Here is a 12,181-nt window from a genome sequence, read left to right on the forward strand (position 1 = left end):
AAAAATATTAAGTTTTTGATTTGTATTAAAATTAGACAGCAATTTTTTTTTTATTTTCGCAAATTTTAATGTAAAATAATAACTCTAATATTTAAATTAGTAAAGACATGATTATGTATGTATATTTTGAGAAGAGATTTTTTGGATAGTAAAATTTTAATTGTTATTCTATTGTTTCGAAACAAATAATGCAAAAATAATTATAAAGAATATAAATATAAATTTTAAGAGTTAATTAAAAAAGAATTGTCATTGTTAGAGAAAGATTATATAACTTTTTTTTTTTTTTAATGAAATCAGCACAAGAAATGAAAGATAAGATATGTATTTACATGGAAAAAATAGCACAAGTGTTTCTTGATGATAATGATGACATCTGGAATTTTAATTTTTAATAGAAATATATATATAAGTTTTTTTATTATTGTCCAAATTTTTTATAAGTTAAAATTTTAATTTGATATTATTAAAATATGATTAATTTTTTTTTATAATATGAAATTTCAATGAAAAATAAAAAGAAAATTTTGCAATTCATCATATAATAAAAAAATATTATTTTCTCTTATCCTTAATAATATTGAATCTAATATGATATGATATAGATTATGTTCGAATAAGAAAGTTAATTTTAATCTTAATTTTAATATTAGCTTTAATTTATGAGATTGAAGATTGCTACACCCAAGTTACGTATACAAGTGTAGTGGTAACGGTAATTGAAGCTGTGAATAGCTAACTCTGGCGGAAACGCGGAAGAAAAATCGTAAAGCAAGAGGGTAAAAGTCCGGAATTAGACTTGCAATTCTCTCGTGTATATCAAATATGAAGTTTTAAATTTTTCTTCGCTACATTTGCAAACCTTAATTTCCATTCCTACGGTTTCTTACGTCGAAAATAATATTTAAACATCTTTGCTCAATAATTTTATTCATTTTGTAAATTACAAATTTTTCATTAAATAGATAATTTTAAAATATCATTAATTATTTGCTAAAATATCTAAAAAATGATTGTATAATAGATATAAAATTCAATAATAGTTTTCAATGTTAGATGATAAAAAATATATATTTGATCATTTAGTTAAAAAGTTTTTATTTTAACGAATTCAATATTAGTTCGCTGTGAGAATTTAAAAAAAAAAAAGAGAAAAATGTTTCACCATCATAAAATCGTTTCTCTTTTTTTTTTTTTATTTTTTTATGGTAATATGAGAGATACATCACGATTCCATAGGGAAAGGAATTTTTTTTGCGATATCAGCTTTGTTTGATGGGTATGCTTTCCATCGAATTTTCTTATCGCTTTACGTCAAAGTTATTACTGTTTGGGTTTTTGAAAAATCACAGAAATAAATATTGTTCAATTTTACGATGAAGCTTAGTCAGAAATATTCTTTACACGATTCATTGCGAATTTTTAGATTTGCGGGAAGTCATAAAATTTCTTAAATACTATTATATTTACAATTTTAAGAACCAATTGACTACATAGTAACTATAATATATATGATACATTTTAATTAAAGTGTCATATTCGAAATCATTTAAATAAACAGCACATGGTTCCAAGAAACAAATCGGAAAAATTCGGGTATAATCGTGCGAGATTATGTATTTTCGTTATTGTTCAGAATTTTAACCCTTCGATTCAGAGTTTGCATTGGTTCATTAATAATCGGATACGATCAGTCCAAAAGATTTATTAAAATGAATTTTAGACATTAGAATATTAAAATATTATTGTCAATCTTAATTTCATCTAAAATTATTGAAATGTAAAATAGAATTACAAAATTATAGTTTTTTTCTAGACTAATAATAGTTATTATAATTTAAAGATGTATATGTTCAAAAATATAGTTTCAAATGTGTTGTGCAATTTTAATTAATTAATACATCACGTTAGAAAATACAATTATCGCTACCAAGGAATAGTGATCGTAAAACAGCGACAAATTATTTAATCTAGATAACAGTTATCTTGCGCAATAATGCAAGTAAACACGAGTATCTTAGTAAGACATTACGACGACATAAGAGAGAACCTGTCGCCACCAATTTAATTTGTAAACTTTACTGTCCACAAAACTCGATACCTCTCTCGTGTATTTACGTACATTTTGAAATATTATCCGTCGGATGTGTTTAACCGGCTTATACACATTCTTTGTGAAGTAAAGATTAAAAATAATAATTTCATATATTTTGAAATCATTCCAGTTTAAATTTACAATGATTTATATGTATATATATATATATATAGTCCATGCTTCGAAACAATGATTTTGTGGAATGGCCTTTAAAATTGTCATCGTGTTATTCTTGATTAATAAAAAAATAATTTTCCCTATTCATTTAATGACTTTTTTTCTGTTCTCAGAGATAAACATTGAAAGAATAGAATTTTTACATATTAATGACATATTAAGAATAATGATAGCAGCTCTAAAGGTTAATCCACAAGACCAAGTTCCAAAATTATCTTGAAAGGTGGACAAGACGCTAGTAACATCAGTGCATTCCCAAAGGAAGTATGTTGAAGGTAACCACAGTGACATTCACCAACGAAGTAGTATGTAGTAATTTCAGCAGGACGAGTTGGCAAATTTTATCTCTATATAGCATCTGAATATTAATGTGAATATTAATTACAATTCAATAATTCTATTATTTAATCCTTAATTATATCAAACATCGGATATTGCTCATATCGATACTCCCAAGTGTACTCGTATGCGTTGTCTTTCGAGGGCGCGAGATGAAAAGCGTCGAGTGGCCTTCTCATCCCCTATGAGGAATCCTATTTTTCCAGTGTTCGTTTCACCTGAAATGTTTCCTCCTGTTACAGAGACGTTATTTCACGGTGGTGAACGTTTCGAATTTTCTTACAATAAAAAATACCGTTTCCTCAAAAGCGGAAATCTGAACGGAATACCGGATGTCGTACGATGAAAAAGAAAATACCGAGTAACGTTTCAACTGTTTTTCTATCCATCTTGATAATGGAAAAGCTTAGCCTCGAATCGCGTTTCTCCTTCCTTCCTTCGAGTTTTATTCCACAGTTAATTGAAAATTAAATATTTTTTCAGGTAAGTGAAGAAGCTGAACACAGATGTTAAACAAAACGTATACTACCTAACCTCGAATGCTTGAGTATTAAGAATGTTGTTGGTAAGTAAATGGAAATTAAGTTGTTCCTTTGGGAGGAAGAGAGAATGAGATTAAAATAATTTGTTTCATATGATTGTTGCATGTGTCGCATGAGGGAAAGATATGCGTACAATTTAGCAATTTGTTGTGAATGTCGATTTAGATATACTCGAGTTTGTTGACTGATCATATTTTTTTTTATAAAATAATTTCATTTTCTCTTTATTTGGAATTTTAATAAACGAATTTTAACGCTAGAATTATCAAATTTGATAAAATAATGGATTTTATATTTTTTTATTTTACAATTATTGAAAATATGAAAATATTTTTGATAAAATTCATATTGTATTTTATTAGGATAAAAATGTAATTGTACAATTGTCTGTTTATTTTCATTATGTTAGAATATTTAAATAATTATTATAAGCTGGTAGTTCTAGTGCTAATTTTTGTATTATCTTATTTATTATTATAAATATTAAATGTGGGCAATACTCGTAGAAATTGCAAAATAATTATAATCAGTATTTATCTGATATATATTTATCTGATATAAGATTGATAGATATATTTAAGTTAAACATTTTTTATGTTTAAATGTCGATATCATTATATCTTGTTTTTTTTTTTCTTGTAATTTATCATATTATATTTTATTCCATATCTTGAATAAGATATGTTTCATTTAATTATTGCAAATTATTTATATTTATAAGTTAAATATTATCTTAAAGCTAGCTAGATATGTATGTTTTACAATATATATAAAAGTATATAAGATTATAAAAGATCAAGTTTTATCAAAATTTTAAATGAATATTAATTATAATGAAATAATGAATATTAAGGGAATTTTTAACTAACAAACATTTGAAAAACAAAAAAAAATTATTACAAGGAATAACTTTTCTAATTTTCTATGTACTATGTTTGCGATAAAAGAATAGAGGGGAAAAAAAATTAAAGGAAAAAATGATTTGAAAGTATGAATCAGTAACTAGATTTTATTCCGTCGATTTTGAATCAACGGTTGGAAAGGAAACGATGCGAAAAAGATGCATAGTTATTTCCAGGATGATGGATATTCTACGTTATTTTGCTTCGTTCTTATGAAGCTACTACATATGGCAATATGATTGCGAAACGTGGCCATAATGAGCCATTCGAATGCAATCGATTGACTGTGACTGACCTAAATACTGTGAATTCCTAATGCATCTTTTCATTCGTACATTCGTGAGATTTTTTTTAAACGATACATAGGATTTTTAAAACGTTCCTCGTTTCTATGAATTATTTTGTTTTCCGTGAAAAGAGGATTTACATTCTTGTCTATAAGTCACTGAAAAAATGTTTATTGTTCATTTTGTTAATTTGTTCATATTGTTAATTTTAAATATGTACATAAGTTTAACATATTAATAATATCAATTATGTTAATATCAATTTATCGAATTATTTATGATTATAAAGGATATTAAATTATATTGACTTTCATATTAATTTCAATTACTTAAAAATGATGTGACTTTATGTTCGGTTATTACACTCTGTATATTCTGTCTCATTCGCACTATCTATTTCTCACTCTCGCCCTTGCAGGCACGATTGAGTGGGCCAGAATCAGATAACGTCGGCCAATTCTAGGAACCTCTCCGAATATATGACCAAGAACGGTTTCGAGTGGCTAAAAAATCTAAATACTATTTCTTATAATTCAAACAGTTTATTAATTTCAATATTATATTTCAATTATAATATTCATTTATCATGTTACATTAACAAAGAAACGAATATTATGTTTTCTCAAAATATAATAGTAATTAATTACACATCTGTATACTCTTAAATATATTAAATAGGATGACTAATGTCTGTTTTTTTAATGTTCGTGTGACTTTGATCCTAAATGTTCAGTGACTTATAGATTAAAATATATTTAAATATATTAATAACTATTTAAATATATTATAAACTTTTAATTATATATTAAAATATATATTATATATAAATATATTAAATATATATTATATTATATATTAAAATATTTAATTATATATTAAAATATATAATTAAAAGTTTACAGAACACGAAAATCTTCTAACGGTATTTTTAACGCTCGTGCGATCCTAACCTAATTATTCAATGAAGATTAGATAAAAATATATATGCCCAAACCTAATGTTTTAGAAGTTATATCGGAATTCGATTTATGTATTTCAAAATTTCAAATTTCGCGCCAGTTTTTCGACGTTCGTATGAATGTAAACTTAACCTAAATGTTCGATGGCTCGTGGATGAAAAACGTGCATATACAAAACATGAAGTTTTCTAAAATCTATATCATCGGTTCGTCACGTATTTCAAAATTTCAAATTCAAATTCCGTCTCGGTTTTATTTAAATCTTCACCGAATAATCGAAAAGGTACGCGACGTGTGGTAGAGAGGGGGATTGGTCTCTCGCGAGAAAGCACGAAAGTCAATCTCTAGAAGGAATTCCATTAAAACTCGTCAGATATCACCGAAGAGGGCAAAGTTCGAACGCCTACTCGATAATCCTGTAAAGAGTCGGGAATCGAAGGCACGCTTGTGAATCTTCGAGGTTGTCGAGCAGGCTACTGAATTTATACGAACTAATCCACAAAGAGTGGAGGACCGAGACCGAGAAGTGAAGTCGAACTCCTCGTTTATTGGGAAAAAGTCGGTTGCGTGCCGTTTGGATTACGAATTGTAAATTCGTTCCAACGTATCACATAACTTGCTTTTCTATTTCCAGCGATTCGTGGAATTCCAGATCTTAGAATCTGGTAAATAGATTTTTTAGAAGGATAGAAATTTCATACTTGATGAAGGTCAATGAGAAAGTCACCTTGTTTGTTACAGCTGACATTGATTTTGAGGATAATTTAAATTCAAATCGTGATTTATAATTATTAAATTGGTAGATTAGATTTTTAGATTCTTGGTATCTTAGAATCTTTTTTGATTAATCTTTCAAAATTTTCAATATAAAATTAGTTTACTTTGAGGACGAGTTTGTTTTAGACTGACGTTGATTTAAAGATAAATTATATTTGAAAGATGATTTATGACTTCGTGTATATTATTCAAAAATTTTAAGATACTTACATTTTAAATGAAATAGAAACAGTGAGTAATTAATTGAAAATTCTATAAAAAAATTTATTTGCAAAATATTATAAGTTATTATTCTAAATAAATATTATATGTATATATTATTAAATTTGTGGATATTATTTTAAAATTTTATGTATCGTGTATTCACATATGGATCTACTTGCAAATTTATTCGAGAATAGTAGGAAAGTTTTACGAGATAGCGTTCCATTTTTTTTTCTTTCTTTTTTTTTTTTTTTTTTTTTTTTTTTTTGAGGTGATATCGAAATTTTTTGGTGCTGGAAACTGTCCAGAATCGAAGTGGAGTCTTTCTTGGACGTGATTTCCGCTTCGATTGAAATCTCAATTTAATTCAACTGTGGTGAATACAGACTAGGAAATAAACTCCATGTATATATTTTATTTGGAAGGGTCTATTGATTGGACATTATTACGTTTAGATTTTCGTTCCAATTATTATCAATTTTATGTCACGTACAATATAAAAATTCTGAAAAATATGCGAGTAATTGTTAATTACTTTATGTTATATTTTAATCATTTTTTTAAAAAGATAATTTTTAATTCATATCCAGTCGTTTGTTATCGAGCTAATTGATTAATTTCAATTTCGATTTAAATTATAGTTACGATTGTATATGTATTTAAAAAAATATATAGAAATGAAATTTAATTAATTGATTTCTATTAACCTGATTTAATAATTAAAATGAAATGGAAAAAATCAAATATTTTGTCATCTTGAAAAATCTATGGCAAAAAGAATTCCTCCAATAGTAATAATTTAGTAATATTCTAATAACTAGTAATAGGTTGGTAGTGCTAGTGTTATTCTAGTTATAAATAAAAAATATAATACAATACTATTTTATATAGAATATAATATATAGCGTAACAAAGAAAAGTTAAAGAATAAATCGAAAATATAAAATTCTTTCACCATATTTGAAAAATATGCTTAGAAATAAAATACATATATATTCCTATATATTTTATTTCTATTTTATATAATTCCATTACTATTTATACATTATGTTCTATATATCCTGGATCAGATCTTCGATGTTCATTCGTTTTTCTGTCTTGAGACAAGATTAATAGCACTATGATACTAATTCATCGATGAAAAACTGAACTAAGATCGATCGAATCGTGTAATTGATGAAATGTCAACCGTAATGTATCGTCCAGTGAAATTTCCACGTGACGCTCGTTACTTCCATTTCTGTTCGATTTTTTTTAGAAAACGGAAATTTATTTAATGCGTAATGCTTCGTAATGGAAATTGTAATTTTCAATAATTTGCGAGAAATTACAATCTGCTCGTGAAACAAATATATTGTTAATTCGATATATTTAAAATATTTTAAATATTCAATTTATGTCTACATATATAAATATACATATATGCAAATATTTATTATTGAATGTGATATGAAATTTCACATTCAAATATGAATTGTTTACTTTCCGTCCCATCAATATTGCACTTTTTGATATTAGATTGAAGTTTAAACGAATATCGAAACGAATTTTTTTGCGATTTTTTTCAAATAAAAATTAGAATTTTGAATAAATTAAAAAAAGACAAATGTTTAACTTTGGTCGATAAGATGGAAAAATTTCGATTCATAATTATGATAGGATAATGATTTAAAAATAGCAAGTATCACGTTAGAAATAAATAGGAATAGTGGTAAACTTTGTAATTGGACTATTCTGCTAAAACTGATATTAAATAATAACACATTGGACATTTCCGTGCGAGTTTCTGACCGCTTCATGGGAGTAATTCGAAACCTCGAAGGGAACTGCTAGAGAATTATGTATTTATGTAAATGCGACACGAATTGTTCTTCCTGATTGGATACGAGAGTTAACTTCTCCATTCCTGTTACATTCCGTCTATTCTCGCTGTCCCAATTATTCGTAATAATTAAGTCTTCGCACTTGGCGAAGTTTCCTCTTTCAAAGAAACGAGAATTGCATATAATATTTTCAGAATTTTTTAATTATAAAGAATTTTTTTGTTTCGAATTATAATTAAATGATGCGAAACGATTAGAATTCTCGAAGACATTTTTATTTATTTATCTTATTTTTGTTTATCTATAGAAATATAATTCTCACATCTTTTGATTTAAAATTTTTTAATTTTTACATATATATTTTTATATATATATTGAATATATACATATATATATATTTTAGATTAGATTATTTAATTTATATTCATAGGATATCTTTAAATTGATTGTAGAAGTTAAAACAAACACAAAAATTTGTACATAAAAATATAGGTTATTAAAGGCATATTTATTAAGTTATAAACAATCGAAGTTAGCCGAAGTTAAACGAAGCGAGATGAAGATAGAACGAGACACATGTCTTGCTTCATCCAACGCAAACTTTACTGCTTGTAACTTAATAAACAAGTTTTAGTCGAAATTTTTCTATGCCAATTTTTATATTTGCTTTGGTCTTCAGAATCGACTTTTCAAAAATATTCTTCAAATAATATTAACACTTTGTACATCAACAAATATGAAATATAAGAGAAATTATAGATAAAAATTGAACGTTGTTCAACCGTAAATACTTTTTATAGTCGGTGTAAAACTCCTGAAAGCAGTTCGTCTCTTTCTGCCATTTCTTTCCACAAAGGACGTATTACGGCCAGATAAAATACCGTCGCGTCTTTTAGAATCTCTTTTTCACTAGCTGAAATCGGAGGGGTGAACGGGGAATAATTACGAGCACTGCACCGATGTGGAAAGAAGAGATTAACAAACAGAAGAGTTTTTATCCCCTCTATCATCTTGCCCCACTCGATATCGGATATCGTTTATCGAATGAAATAAGATTTCATTTCCATTTTTTTTATTCATCGTTCATTTGATGATTTTATAATTTTAACGTTTCACTCGGTTTATGTTCTATTTCATATTTTCTCCATTGCCTATATATCTCCATTATAGAATATGGAGATAAATTATATTTAATTATATATATATAAAATATTTAATTATATATAAAGGCGTAATTATTTTTATATAATATTTAATTATTTTTGTTTTTTATAATTTTTTTTCCTTTTAAATTTATCATAAGAATATTTACGATCAAGTAAAATTAATCATAAATTCATTGCAAATTTAGTTAAACATTTTTCCATTTACTCATTCCAATATTAATTTTATTTCGTTGCGAAAACTGTAATTACGAATTAATTCCATATCGATTAAATATCACAGCGATATAATGATAAAATAGTACTGGCAAAACACCAAACGAGTTTTATATTAAACAATGCGTGAAATTTAATATCACGTATTATTTGCACCGCGCGAAATTCGATATACAGGGTGTCTTCGAAATCATGCTAAAAATATGTCGAAAGAAAAGAATAATAATTTTCGTTTAAAATTTCGTTCTTGAATAAAACAATTTCAATATTCATTTGAAAATTTTTCAAACATAAGTGAAATTGGCTATTTCCAGATAGAAATTAATAGGTAATTACTTTACATGTGGAAATAAATAAAAAATATAGAATAAAATTTTATTATTTTTAATAAATTTCAGTTTAGTTCTTATTTTTAAAAAATTCTAGATTAAATATTTCACGTTTAAAAAGTTCTATAATCAATGAATTTTTAAATACAATTTTTAGATGAAAAAAATTTTTTTCATTTATTTTCATATGTAGCATTATCTTCTTCGTATTAATCGAAAACCAATTCATTTATATTTTTTTTAACTTAATTTATTTGAAAACGCCTTAAACAAAAAAATATTATTCTATTTTTGCATGTAGAAATATTATCTGATCGCTTGTACCATAATTTCAGAGACGCTGTATATGTAATTATAATTTTCGATCGTAGTAATGATGTTAAAACGGCGCGAATTTTGACGAGAGAGGGGATATAATTGTCTCTTTTAGCAGCGAGTTTAAAACCCTGCTTTTCTCCTGGATTCTCGTGCAAACTTGCTCTGGTTTTTTCAACTAATTCGAATTCGCGGCCACGGTAATTCCGTTAAGCTTAATTTTCACGCTTGTCGAGCCCCAAAGCTTGTTAATTGTTTTATTAAGATTATTATGCGCTATTTAACTACGTACTTTCTGCGCATCTCGTCCACGCATCTCGAATGTTCATCGTTTCGTTAAAGTAAGTGTAATTAAGTGTAACTGCGAAAGTGGCTAACAAAATTTTTTTTATTTAAAAAAATAGATTTTTCAATGTTTTGGTAAATAAAAATTTAATCTGGGAAAATTGTGAGCAATATTACATCTATTTTAATAGGGAAATTTATAAAGTTGTTAAAAAAAAATTAAAATATAAAAAGATTAAAATAGAGAGGTTAGGATGTATGTTTATTTTTAAAGTTTTAAAAATTTATAAGTATATCTTTATATTTAATTCAAATTATTATCAATATATTATATAATATATACATATGTATATGTATAGTTATATATATATATATATATAATTATATATATATATAATTGTTCAACAATTTGAAAACTACTATTTTATTATTTAACAAATGTAAAATTTTTTCGTGTTTCATGTTTTCATATTCATTTTATTTTCTCTCATTTAAGGTATAATAAATTTCAGTTTAGACCTTGGAAAAACTTTTTCAACTTTTTACTTTTTTTTCAAAAGTTAGGTGTTATAATGAAAAAATAAAATTTTACATTTTAAACATTTAAATTTCATACATTTACAAATTAATTTCTTAAGATTAAAAGGAATTATTTAAGAATAATGAAAAGGATATAACAGAATTAGTAATTAATTTGCGCATATGTATATTAAAATGAACATATAATATGCTACAAATTTTTGAAAATATAAATATTAAAATATTTTATGACTTTAAAAACACAATTTATCATAATAATATTCTATAATAATACTCTGTGTTTTAAATTTCATATTGCAAAATGCAAACAGTATGCTCCTTGTAATCTTTCCCTTTGTGACTAATATAACAGTTTACCTGACTCACTTTTAGCACTTTAAAATACTAAGATCTCAAGATACTCGAAAATTCTTTCATAATGCAGCGCTTTAAGAAGAGATTTTAACATCTATGTCTTGTATTTCATAACAATGTTTGTATCAAACTTTTCATTTATAAAAGTCATATAATTTTTTTGTGATCAAATAATAATAATTTAAAAGTTAAAATAAACAAAAACATGAAAATGAATAACAACTTTTACAAATTGTTTTAAAATATTTCTTTTCATATTATTCAAATTTCATTTATTACATTTATTATAATAATTAATAATTCAACAATATTAAAAAAGTTTAACTTTAAACTTACAATTTAATAATTTGAAATATGCAAAAAGAGTCTGAAGAGTCACATGAACCTGCTTGCTCTTCTATATCAATTGCTTACTAATTCAAGGGAAAAAATACTTTATAGTCAATCGATCGAATATAACCATATTATAGAACCAAGAAAAATTATTTCACTTTTAATAAATACGGAAGAATTCGTAAAATAATTGAAACCATTAAGATAAAGTTTATCAAGTTCTTCAGGTTGGTGAAAATGAAGTATACATATGTCAGATGACAAGAAGTATCTTCTTGCGGGTAGACGACCTAATTAATTGAAAGCCTACGTTAGTCGCGGAGCTGTGAAGGGTCGTCTGCCGGTGAGGGCTTTCAATTTAATTTAGTCGTTCGTTATTGCGTGCCTTCGGCGGGCTACGGTTGTGGCCAGCCTGTATCAGGGTTGCCCCTTTCCAGCCAGGTAAATCTGCTTTAACGCAACGTCGTCTCTTCGCCGACATCCGTGTGACCATCAATTTAGACGCTTCTCGTGTGCCATTTCACGCCAACCTTTCAGTTGT

The 12,181-nt window shown here is 26.0% G+C and overlaps 1 protein-coding gene across 4 annotated transcripts in view; it reads left to right on the forward strand.

Moving 5' to 3' along the window:
* The window catches only part of LOC122711838 (matrix metalloproteinase-2), a 122,999-nt gene that overhangs the window by 58,703 nt on the left and 52,115 nt on the right, over positions 1-12,181 (forward strand). Inside the window, exons 1-2 of one of the 4 annotated variants that reach the window (XM_043930988.1) lie at positions 2,415-2,547; positions 3,095-3,176. The exons of the other annotated variants lie outside the window; for them this stretch is intronic. The gene's annotated coding sequence lies outside the window, so the exon portion shown is untranslated. Of the gene's footprint in view, positions 1-2,414; positions 2,548-3,094; positions 3,177-12,181 lie in introns of those variants that run through there. 4 annotated transcript variants of the gene reach the window in all.

The sequence above is a fragment of the Apis laboriosa genome, unplaced genomic scaffold (assembly GCF_014066325.1).
Source record: "Apis laboriosa isolate Shangri-la unplaced genomic scaffold, ASM1406632v1 scaffold112_cov148, whole genome shotgun sequence".
Classification (NCBI taxonomy): Eukaryota; Metazoa; Arthropoda; class Insecta; order Hymenoptera; family Apidae; genus Apis; species Apis laboriosa.